The sequence below is a fragment of the Gambusia affinis genome, linkage group LG18 (genome assembly GCF_019740435.1).
Source record: "Gambusia affinis linkage group LG18, SWU_Gaff_1.0, whole genome shotgun sequence".
Classification (NCBI taxonomy): domain Eukaryota; kingdom Metazoa; phylum Chordata; class Actinopteri; order Cyprinodontiformes; family Poeciliidae; genus Gambusia; species Gambusia affinis.
Genome location: NC_057885.1, coordinates 23,476,569 through 23,486,807, shown reverse-complemented (window position 1 = coordinate 23,486,807; position 10,239 = coordinate 23,476,569).

Sequence of the window (10,239 nt, the reverse complement as noted above, 5' to 3'; positions counted from 1 at the left end):
TGTACTTCCAGTTACTTGTATGTGTTCACCACCTCCACCTTGACCCCCTCGATGGTGACTGGCAGCAGGGCAGACTTGGATCTCCTGAAGTCCAGCACCATTTTGACGTTGAAATCTGAATGTTGAGTTAAATAAATAGAACAATTCACCAAAATTTTGACATTATTTAATGTCAAAAAGACTAGTATATATATATATATATATATATATATATATATATATATATATTTATATATTTATAAATAAATATATATATATATATATATATATATGTGCAACATGTTACTTTTACAATAACTGGTGTTTCTAAATAGCATTCTTCAGATTATTTAAAAAAAAAGTAATATTTTTGACAAATAATTATTTTTTTAAAAATAACACTAATATTTTCAAACATCAGTGTTTCAGTAACACTGATGTTTGAACCTTCATAAATCTGTTACAGAATAATTCAACAGATTAGTGGAATATCTAAATATTTTCCTCACATTAATATTAAATACAAAGATAGATTTTTTTTTTAATAGTCGGCTCCACTGAATTTCCTCAACTCCTCTGAATGTAAAATAAACATACAAATATAAATAATGTTAAAAAAGTCTAAAAAAATACCATAATAAAAATTAAACTTTAGCATTAAATAAATGACAGTAAAATGTGTAAACATTTCACAGATGCATCAGAAAGATCCTGTTGTCACTCCGTAGTTTTTGGTCTCCATCCAAGTCATAATTCATCTGGATCTTGTTTGACTCCAGCAGGTGGAAATAACAAATACTGAAACCAGATGGCAGTGAAGAAAGTTCAGTGTTGGCTGTTTTTGTTGTTTTGTTTTGTTCTTTCTTTCTGAGTTCAGGTCTCCACAGATGCAGCTCATCCTGAGGTCTTCAGACATTCAGCAGTTTGACATCTTTCTCATCAACAACTGTCAGCAGAAAGAGGACAGATTAAAACTTGATCTTGAATCACAGTGAGCAGTCCGTCCATTTTAACATACGCTGAATATTAGGGACGTCCTGAAAAAGGTTTTCCACTCCCAGTACAAACCGGAAATATCCGTGTTAATAATTACACATTCTTTTATTATTGTTTTTGGTGTAAAATGCTAGAAAAGTCTTGATCAACTGGTATTACTCAAACAGATCAATAGTCAATAAAAACAGTTATGAGAACAACTGACACATTGTTGTCCAATTGTGAGAAATTAAGAGTTAAACAGCTCCAGTTTCTCTGACTGCACCCAAAACAATGTGACCATTGCTCTTCTCTAAAACAACCATATAAAAACATGTTACTGCTGCAGCTCCTTCTGCCTGGTTCATGTCTCATCAAATGGTTTTGAATGAATTTCTCTGTCGTTTAGTTCTTGAAGACTAATTATGTTTACATCAATAACAGTTTTATGACCAAGGTTACAACAAAGGTTCGTCTCGTTTACCCTTTTCTGCCCAGTGAAATCTAATTTCTGCCTGAATTGGTACTCAGAGGGATTATATCATGTAGATATGGTTCATGAATATGAACATAACCTTTTGTATTTCATTTAGGCTCTATTATAGGATTTACATACAAATATCCAGCATTTGTCAACAAAGGTATCAGATTCTGAACAACTAATTCTAGTTTATAAGTGGTAGAAATGTAGATATTTTAGATTTCTTCTAATGTGAGGGATGTTGAATGTAGGACATCAGAATGCCTCCATCACTCCGGTGCCAAAGAAACCTCAAGTCACCTCTTTCAACGATTATCGGCCTGTGGCACTGACTCCCATCATGATGAAGTGCTTTGAAAGGCTGGTAAAAGAACACATCGTCTCCAGACTCCCCTCCACATTCGACCCGTTCCAGTTTGCCTACCGCCCAAACCGCTCCACTGAGGACGCCGTCTCCTCCGCCCTACACCTGAGCCTGGCTCACCTGGAGGAGAAGAACACTCATGTGCGGATGTTGTTCCTGGACTTCAGCTCAGCGTTCAACACAATCATCCCACAACATCTGGCAGGAAAACTGGGACACCTGGGCTTCATCACCCTCTTGCGAAACTGGCTGCTAGACTTCCTCACCGACAGACCTCAGTCAGTCCGGATCGGACAACACACCTCCAATGTCATCACCCTCAGCACAGGCTCCCCTCAGGGCTGCGTCCTGAGCCCTCTGCTGTTCACTCTGATGACGCATGACTGCGCCCCCAGGTTCGCCACCAATCACATCGTGAAGTTCGCGGACGACACAACGGTGGTGGGCCTCATCAGAGATGACAACGATCTGGACTACAGAGAGGAGGTGGAGCAGCTGCCTCTCTGTGTGGTGTGGAGGCTGCAGCACCTTCGACTGGAAGAACGTGAGGAGAGTGGTGCGGACAGCAGAGAGGCTCATCGGGGCTCCCCTTCCCTCCATTCAGGACGTTTCATTCCAATGCTGCGTGTCCCGAGGCCGAAACATTGTCAGTGACCCTTCACACCCCCACCATAGACTGTTCTCCCTGCTGCCCTCTGGAAAGAGGTTCCGCAGCATCCGGTGCAGGTCCACCAGGTTCTGGAACAGCTTCAGGTCCACCAGGTTCTGGAACAGCTTCAGGTCCACCAGGTTCTGGAACAGCTTCAGGTCCACCAGGTTCTGGAACAGCTTCAGGTCCACCAGGTTCTGGAACAGCTTTTTCCCACTTGCCATCAGACTGCTAAACTCTTAACTCGACTGCACTTGAAAACTGGACTGCACTTGAAAACTGGTCTCACTTCATGTACATAGCTAAATAACTTCTATTTTACTGTCATTCCTGCACTTTATATTTAATATTTATATTTTATATTGTATCTTATTTATTCTGGAGTAACCTCGTTGGAACCTCAAAACATTGTCCTAATTCTAAATCAATACAATCAAAGTTCAAATGTGGATTTTCTGAAGGTTTAATTGTCAAACCACATTTATTTAACATCCATGATGAAACCAGTTTAGATGATGTTTTACTTCTAACAATAGATCAATATAAAAATAATCAGACTGGAGTGTGTTTTTGTTGAAAGCTGTTGAACTTGATTGATGCCATTTTTAATAGAGTTTATAATTGATTTTAAATTAAACTCTTGTGTATTTGGATATTTGGTGCCTTGATTTAACCAGTTGGTTCATTGTGGCCATTAGAAATGAAAATTATTGGAAAAAATATATATTTTTTGTGAAAAAATAAATAAATAAATAAATAAATAAATAAATAAATAAATAAATAAATGTGTTTATGATTCAAAAATCCCTGTGTCTTAAATCAAATTGTGAACCAGGTATTGTGTCAATCTTTGTTCATTACATGGTTTTGATAATTATGGATTAAATTTTATTTGGATTTTTAATCTTTTTGTTTTTCTAAAAGAAAATCTTTAACTGCAGACGTTCAGCATTTTCTTCTGCAGAGAAATACCGACGTATTTGGCGCCATCTGGTGGCCAATCTTTCAAGTTTCACCACACTTTTATCAGTCTTGTCTTACCAAATAAAAGAGGAAGAGACTTATTACAGAACTAGGAAAGTCAGTGTTTGTTGTGTCTTTTTAGGACCACAGGTCTCCTGCCGTCTGCAGAGAGAAAACAAATCTGAACCTGAGGCAACAAAAACTCTGATTACTCTCTTTATTCTCATCTGAAAACCACAGCAGTTTCTTAAACTTGGAAATGTTAAAACACAAACAAAATACAAGATAAGACAGTCATTTTATATTCAAACAATATTTAGATATTTGTCTAAAATTAAATTGATTTTACAATCTGAGTCACAAGACGACTATTGACAGTTTGATCCAGAATCTGATCTTCGTCCAATAAATGACTGATGTCCTTATTTTATGATTAATGATGATAATCACAGTTTACAACATTTATTGCTTTGTCACGTTTAGTCTGACACAGCAATAAATGTAACTAGTTTAGTTGAATAAAAATCCTCCTGAGCAGTGATTGCCTCCATTGCTGATCAGAAACAGGAAGGGGCAGCACCCAAACAAACTCCAACTAAATAACAAACAAGATAATAAAGTAGCTCCATAAAGACAGCTGATCTCTGGACAGTGAAGACATGACAGCAATAATCTCTCCAGAACAATAATGGAAACAACAGAAACTGAAACTAAAATCTGGGCCTCAAATCACTGCTGATTATTCTGGGTTGATGAACTCAGCAGAGGATCCGTCAGGACAGGAAAATGAGAAGTAAAGTCTGATCCCAACATGTAGAGGCTCAGTGAATCTGGTCTGGACTCTGTGGATCAGAGTCATAGTTTTAGAGACGCTGTAGAAACACAGAATACCTTCTATATGATCCAGATACACTCCTAGTCTGGAGGAAACTGGACGTGCTACTGGAGTTTTAATATCGTTGTGATAAAATGTGTAAATGTTTCTGTCATAATATAATGACCAGGATTTGTCACTTGATCCAAATCTTTCTGTTCTGCTGATGTTCTGGTATGAAACGGCTACAGCTCCTCCTCCTCTCCACTCCACCTCCCAGTAACAACATCCAGTCAGTCTCTCTCTGCTCAGAACCTGATAACAAAAACCATCAAATCTGTCTGGATGATCAGAATAAGACTGTCTATGGTTCACAAATGTTACCTTTCTGTTCTCCTCAGATAAAATTAGAAATCTGTTTAAGGTGTTTTGATCCAGAGTGATAATTTATGAAAGTTTTCAGAATCCATCTCTGGTCTTTGGTTCTGATTTTGATAGTAAATCATCAACTTCAATGATTCTTATACAAGTTGTTGTCTGTATTTCTCTCACGACTTCCTGTGTTTTGTCTCTGACCTCTGACACAGCTGCTGTCAAGCTCAGTCATCCGGGAGGGACTCAGAGTAGAGCCGCTGCTCCTTCATATCGAGAGGGTCCAGTGGAGGTGGCTCGGGCATCTGGTCAGGATGCCTCCTGGACGCCTCACTGGTGAGGAGTTCCGGGCACGTCCCTGAAGCTGCTACCCCCGCAACCCGACCAGGATAAGCGGAAGAAGATGGATGGATGGATGGATGGATGGATGGATGGATGGACACATTAAAAATGATTTGTCTCGATGAACAAGTGGGCAGTTGGTTTAAAAACTGAATTTAGTAAATTGACATATTGGTCATTGATAATAGATGATCTTCTTCTCGTCTTACATTTCTGTATCTGGAATTTAAAAGCCCGATGTCCTTTAATAATCTATAGTTATTGATCATCTTTGAACAGACAATTATTAAATATTAAATTTATTTACAACAGTGTTGCTCTTAGTGATATAAAATAAGCTGATTGAAACATGAAATCAAACCTTTGAAAACAAACTGGACAGAGATTTGGCTCATGAAGCTGCTGGTGCTCCAGGAATACGCTCATCTATGACATGCGGTTCTAGATCAAAGAACATCTGAGGTTATGAATGCTTGTGTTCCAAGACCTCAGTTCATATCCAAGCAGCTCTTCGAACCTCAACATTGTTTCTCGCAAGGATTTTCAGGATGGCAGAGATTTTGGTCAACGTGTGTTTTCCCCTCGGTTTTGGCCTTGGATATTTAGTAACCACCAGTATGAAGAGAGTGTTTAACAAACTACTTCCTGGAAGCGGTTTAGAACAACGTAGTGCTCAAGATGAGAGCACTTTTCCTCAATACGATGCTTTTGATGCATTTCTCTACAATCCTTCTCCAACTGAGAAGCAAACCTCCCCGGCTGGGGAGGTAGAGAAAAGTAGCACTCAAGACAAAAGCAATTTTCCTCAATACGATGCTTTTGATGCATTTCTCTTCCTTCCATCTCCAACTCAGAAGCAAACCTCCCCGGCTGGGGAGGTAGAGAAAAGTAGCTCTCAGGATGAGGGCACTTTATCTGGATATGATGCATCTGTCTTCAACTCTTGTCCAACAGAGAAGCAAACCTCCTCGGCTGGGGAGGATTGCTTTGATACAGAGACAGTTGAGTCGGAAAGCTCTACTTCTGTTTTGATGAAGACGGCATTTGAAGAAAGTACCAATGATGAGAGTGCCCTTCAGACAACTGTAGCAGGAAATGATTTCTTTAATCTTCTCAAGGATCAAACTTCTGCGGCTGCAGAAGTTTGCGTTGAAACTGAGACAGTTGAGTCTGAAAACTGTCTTGCTTTGAAGAACAAGAAAATTGAAGACAGCACCAATGAAGAGAAAGCTGATGTAGGAAACGATTTCACCAATCATTCAATAGAACCAACTTCCCCGGCCGGGGATGTTTGCTTTGTAGATGAGCAGCTTCTCTCAGAAACAGATGTTTTAAATAACCAAGTCAACAAAAACCAAGAAGGCAACATTGACAATATTTGTAAGTTTTCCAACCTTTGCAAAAATGGTTGGATTAACGCCAGTTTTCAAGGCATATTGAATTTGAATTTTACCAGAAAGTGCATTTTTCAAAATCCCAAGAAGTTTTCAGAGGCATCATCAGCCACACCATTATGTGCCAGTCTCATCTCTACAGCCGTTCACAATCCGGGAAAATATTTTACCCCACTGGAAATGGCCCGAGTTCAGATGGAACTGAGAGAAAATGAACTGTGGTCTGACTTGGGTAAAGACTATCACATTTCGTACTTATTGGAAGTTATTTAACCTGGCTAAATTCAAGTGACAGAAACATGGAAATGCTAATGACAGGAGAAAAGACCTGCATGAAGTTTAAGAGAGATCTTATTGGACTCTTGAAGAGCAGCCCCCTCGTTGCTCTGCCTTCACTACGTGCAAAGAGCTTCACTTCTCTGTTTAACTGTTGGTTGAATTTTTGTGGGGAAACTCGCTGTTCAGTCTGATTATAGAAGGTCTGCAGCATCTTGAAGGACCTTAGCTTCCTCCAGGACTCCAGTCTGCTCTGTTCCTTCTCATAGACGCTTCCCTGTTGCGTCTCCAGTCCAGTCTGTGGTCCAGATGAACATTGAGGTGGTTATATTCCTCAACCACCTTCACTTCTACTCCCATGATGGAAACAGGCTTTGATCTAATCCTGTTCCTACTGAAATCAACAATCATCTCCTTTGTTTGTTTCAGGAACTTTCTCAGGCTTCCTCCATCAGTCCAAAAGATTTTGTGCAAATTTGATAATGAATTGGGAAAGGAAGAAAATTTTAACTTGTTTATAACAATGATAAATAATAATATTATTAATATACCAATATTAGTATATCTATATATCCATATCTATATATATATATTACAGGTCCTGAGTATCAGAACTACTGTAATAGTATTGATGCAATCTAGAGGGAAAAACCGAGAGGAGTCAGCAGTGAAGCGTAGCGCTGTCTTTAGCTTCCAGATTGCTTTTTCTATTTTATTTGTGAACACACAAAACCTTTATATTATACAAAAGCAAATCACTCCACATTACAACTGGTCCAGCTTCATGAAATGCAAAAAAAAAATCAACCTGAATGTCGACGAGAAACGAGGCATATACATCAAAGAGAAGGAATCAACCGCCGCAAAACCGGAGAGTAATTCTACTATATTCCTTTTTTTTTTTTTAACTAAATCAAACTTCTAAAATATAGAGACGTTAAAATATAACGGTCCTAAAAAAAAAAAGACGTTATATTTCAACGGTCCCAAATGAAGAAGCCAAAACATAACGGTCCCCAGAGCGAGAGGGCACAACAGCAACACCACCCTCGCCCAAAAACACCAACACAACAGTACACAGAAACCACGGATCAGAGACACATCACGTCAGGCAACACACAAACATCCCACAAAGTCGTCCCGGTAGGCTTTCTTCACTATATACTGACCTAGAGGGAAAAACAGAGGAGTCAGCAGTGAAGTATAGCGCTGTCTTTAGCTTCCAGATTACTTTTGGGGCAGAGCGGAAGTCCATCCCAAAACCAACCTGGAAGCAACGCCCCGCCCCCAAACGAAGGTTCCGCTTCACCGCTACCACTCCAGTCCCCACCCCAGGAAAGCATTAAAACTGTAAACAAAAATGCAATTTGTTACATTTCTTTTAGAACATAGAATAAATTCTATCTGAAACTTATTTAAAAATTTATTTAAAAAAAAACTAAAGATTGTGGTGGGATTTTTAGGTGCACCACATATACATATATCTATAAATATATATATATATATATATATATATATATATATATATATATATATATATATATATATTTCTGTCTATCTATCTATCTATCTATCTATCTATCTATCTATCTATCTATCTATCTATCTATCTATCTATCTATCTATCTATCTATCTATCTATCTATCTATCTATCTATCTATTCATATATATATATATATATATATATATATATATATATATATATATATATATATATATATATATATATATATATATAAATCTTTTTGCAGAACTTCTAGGCGCAGCCAGGGTGTTGAGGGATCCATTTTGGTGGCCTTAGGATTGCATCTCTGCTTTTTGCGGAATATGTGGTCCTTTTGGCTTCATCGGGACGTGATTTGCAGCTCTCGCTGGAGCGGTTCGGAGCCGAGCGAAGCGGCTGGGATGGCAATCAGTGCCTCCAAATCCGAGGCCTTGGTCTTGAGTCGGAAAAGGGTAGAGTGCCTTCTCCGGGTCAGGGGGGGTGTCCTGCCCCAAGTGGAGGAGTTCAAGTATCTCGGGATCTTGTTCACGAATGGGGGAAGAAGGGAGCGGGAGATCAACAGGTGGATTGGTGCAGCGTCTGCCATCAAGCGGGCGCTGTACCGGTCCGTCGTGGTGAAGAGAGAGCTGAGTCACAAAGCGAAGCTCTCGATTTACCGGTCGATCTACGTTCCCACCCTCATCTATGGTCATGAGCTTTGGGTCGTGACCAAAAGAACGAGATCGCGGATACAAGCGGCCGAAATGGGTTCCTCCGTAGGGTGGCTGGGCTCTCCCTTAGAGAGAGAAGCTCAGTCATCCGGGAGGGACTCAGAGTAGAGCCGCTGCTCCTTCACGTCGAGAGGGGCCAGTTGAGGAGCATCTGGTCAGGATGCCTCCTGGACGCCTCCCTTCTGTGGTGTTCTGGGCACGTCCCACCGGGAGGAGGCCCCGGGGAAGACCCAGGAAATTCTGGAGGGACTATGTCTCTTGGCTGGCCAAGGAACGCCTTGGAATTCCTCTAAAATATCCATCACAATCAGCTAAGGATTAAATGGAAAAGAAACGTTATAAAATTCACCACTAGGTGTCACTGTGTTATGATCTCGATGATCCATTGCTTCTGACCTACACTGGAAAAGATGTAATTCCTTGTCTAATGAGTTTATTTAATAAGTAAAAGTAGAGCTTAATTATATATATATATATATATATATATATATATATATATATATATATATATATATATATATATATATATATATATATATATATATATATATATATTTATTTATTTATATATATATATATATATATATATATATATATATATAGAAAGAAAACTAAACTGTGTCTGCATGATGAAAATCAGGGTTGCTCTGTCCAAGATTAGATGTATATTTATAGCTGTAAATAAAGAAATAATGAAAGAAGACACTGTCTTGGTTCCAATTACACATTAAAACTGACTTCTCTACTGAAGTTGCAGTCAATGCTCCACAAAACGCAATTTCTATTCGCTTAGCTTTCTTTTTGTTAGCTTCCTTCGTCTTGTGATTTCTGAGACGATACTGTCGGCTATCGTTGCTCAACAACTTTAAGATCGATCCATACGTGGCGGCATCCATTATTACTTCCGTAAACAGTGCCCCCCTGTGACGTCATTAACGTTCGTCTTCTGCGCACACGGGTCGCAATGGGATCGTCAACGTTCACGTATATTCCTAAAATAATGGCTTCTTTTTTCCCAAAAGTTTTCTTGATTAAATATTTAACTTATTAATAATTATAATTGCCACCTCAATCTTTCCACAATATATTTTAGGCCAAAAAAGCGAAAAATAAACTAAATCCAGTTTAAGCTAAACATCTAAATTTAGTATTGCCACGTGCTGGGTGAATATATATACAGATTTTAAAGTACTTCTGCGAACTTTAACTTTTCTAACCAGATTTCTTTTGAGTAGGGCTGGGAAAAAATATATTGCAACTTTTTTGTTATCACAATAAGACTGCACTCAATGTGTGTATTGTGAAAAGGGACATTTAAAAAGATTGTCATGCTCAATGTTTAACATTAACATTTTTCAACAGCTATTATAAAGAAATAACAGAAAACTTTAATCTGAATTTTAAATTTCTAGATT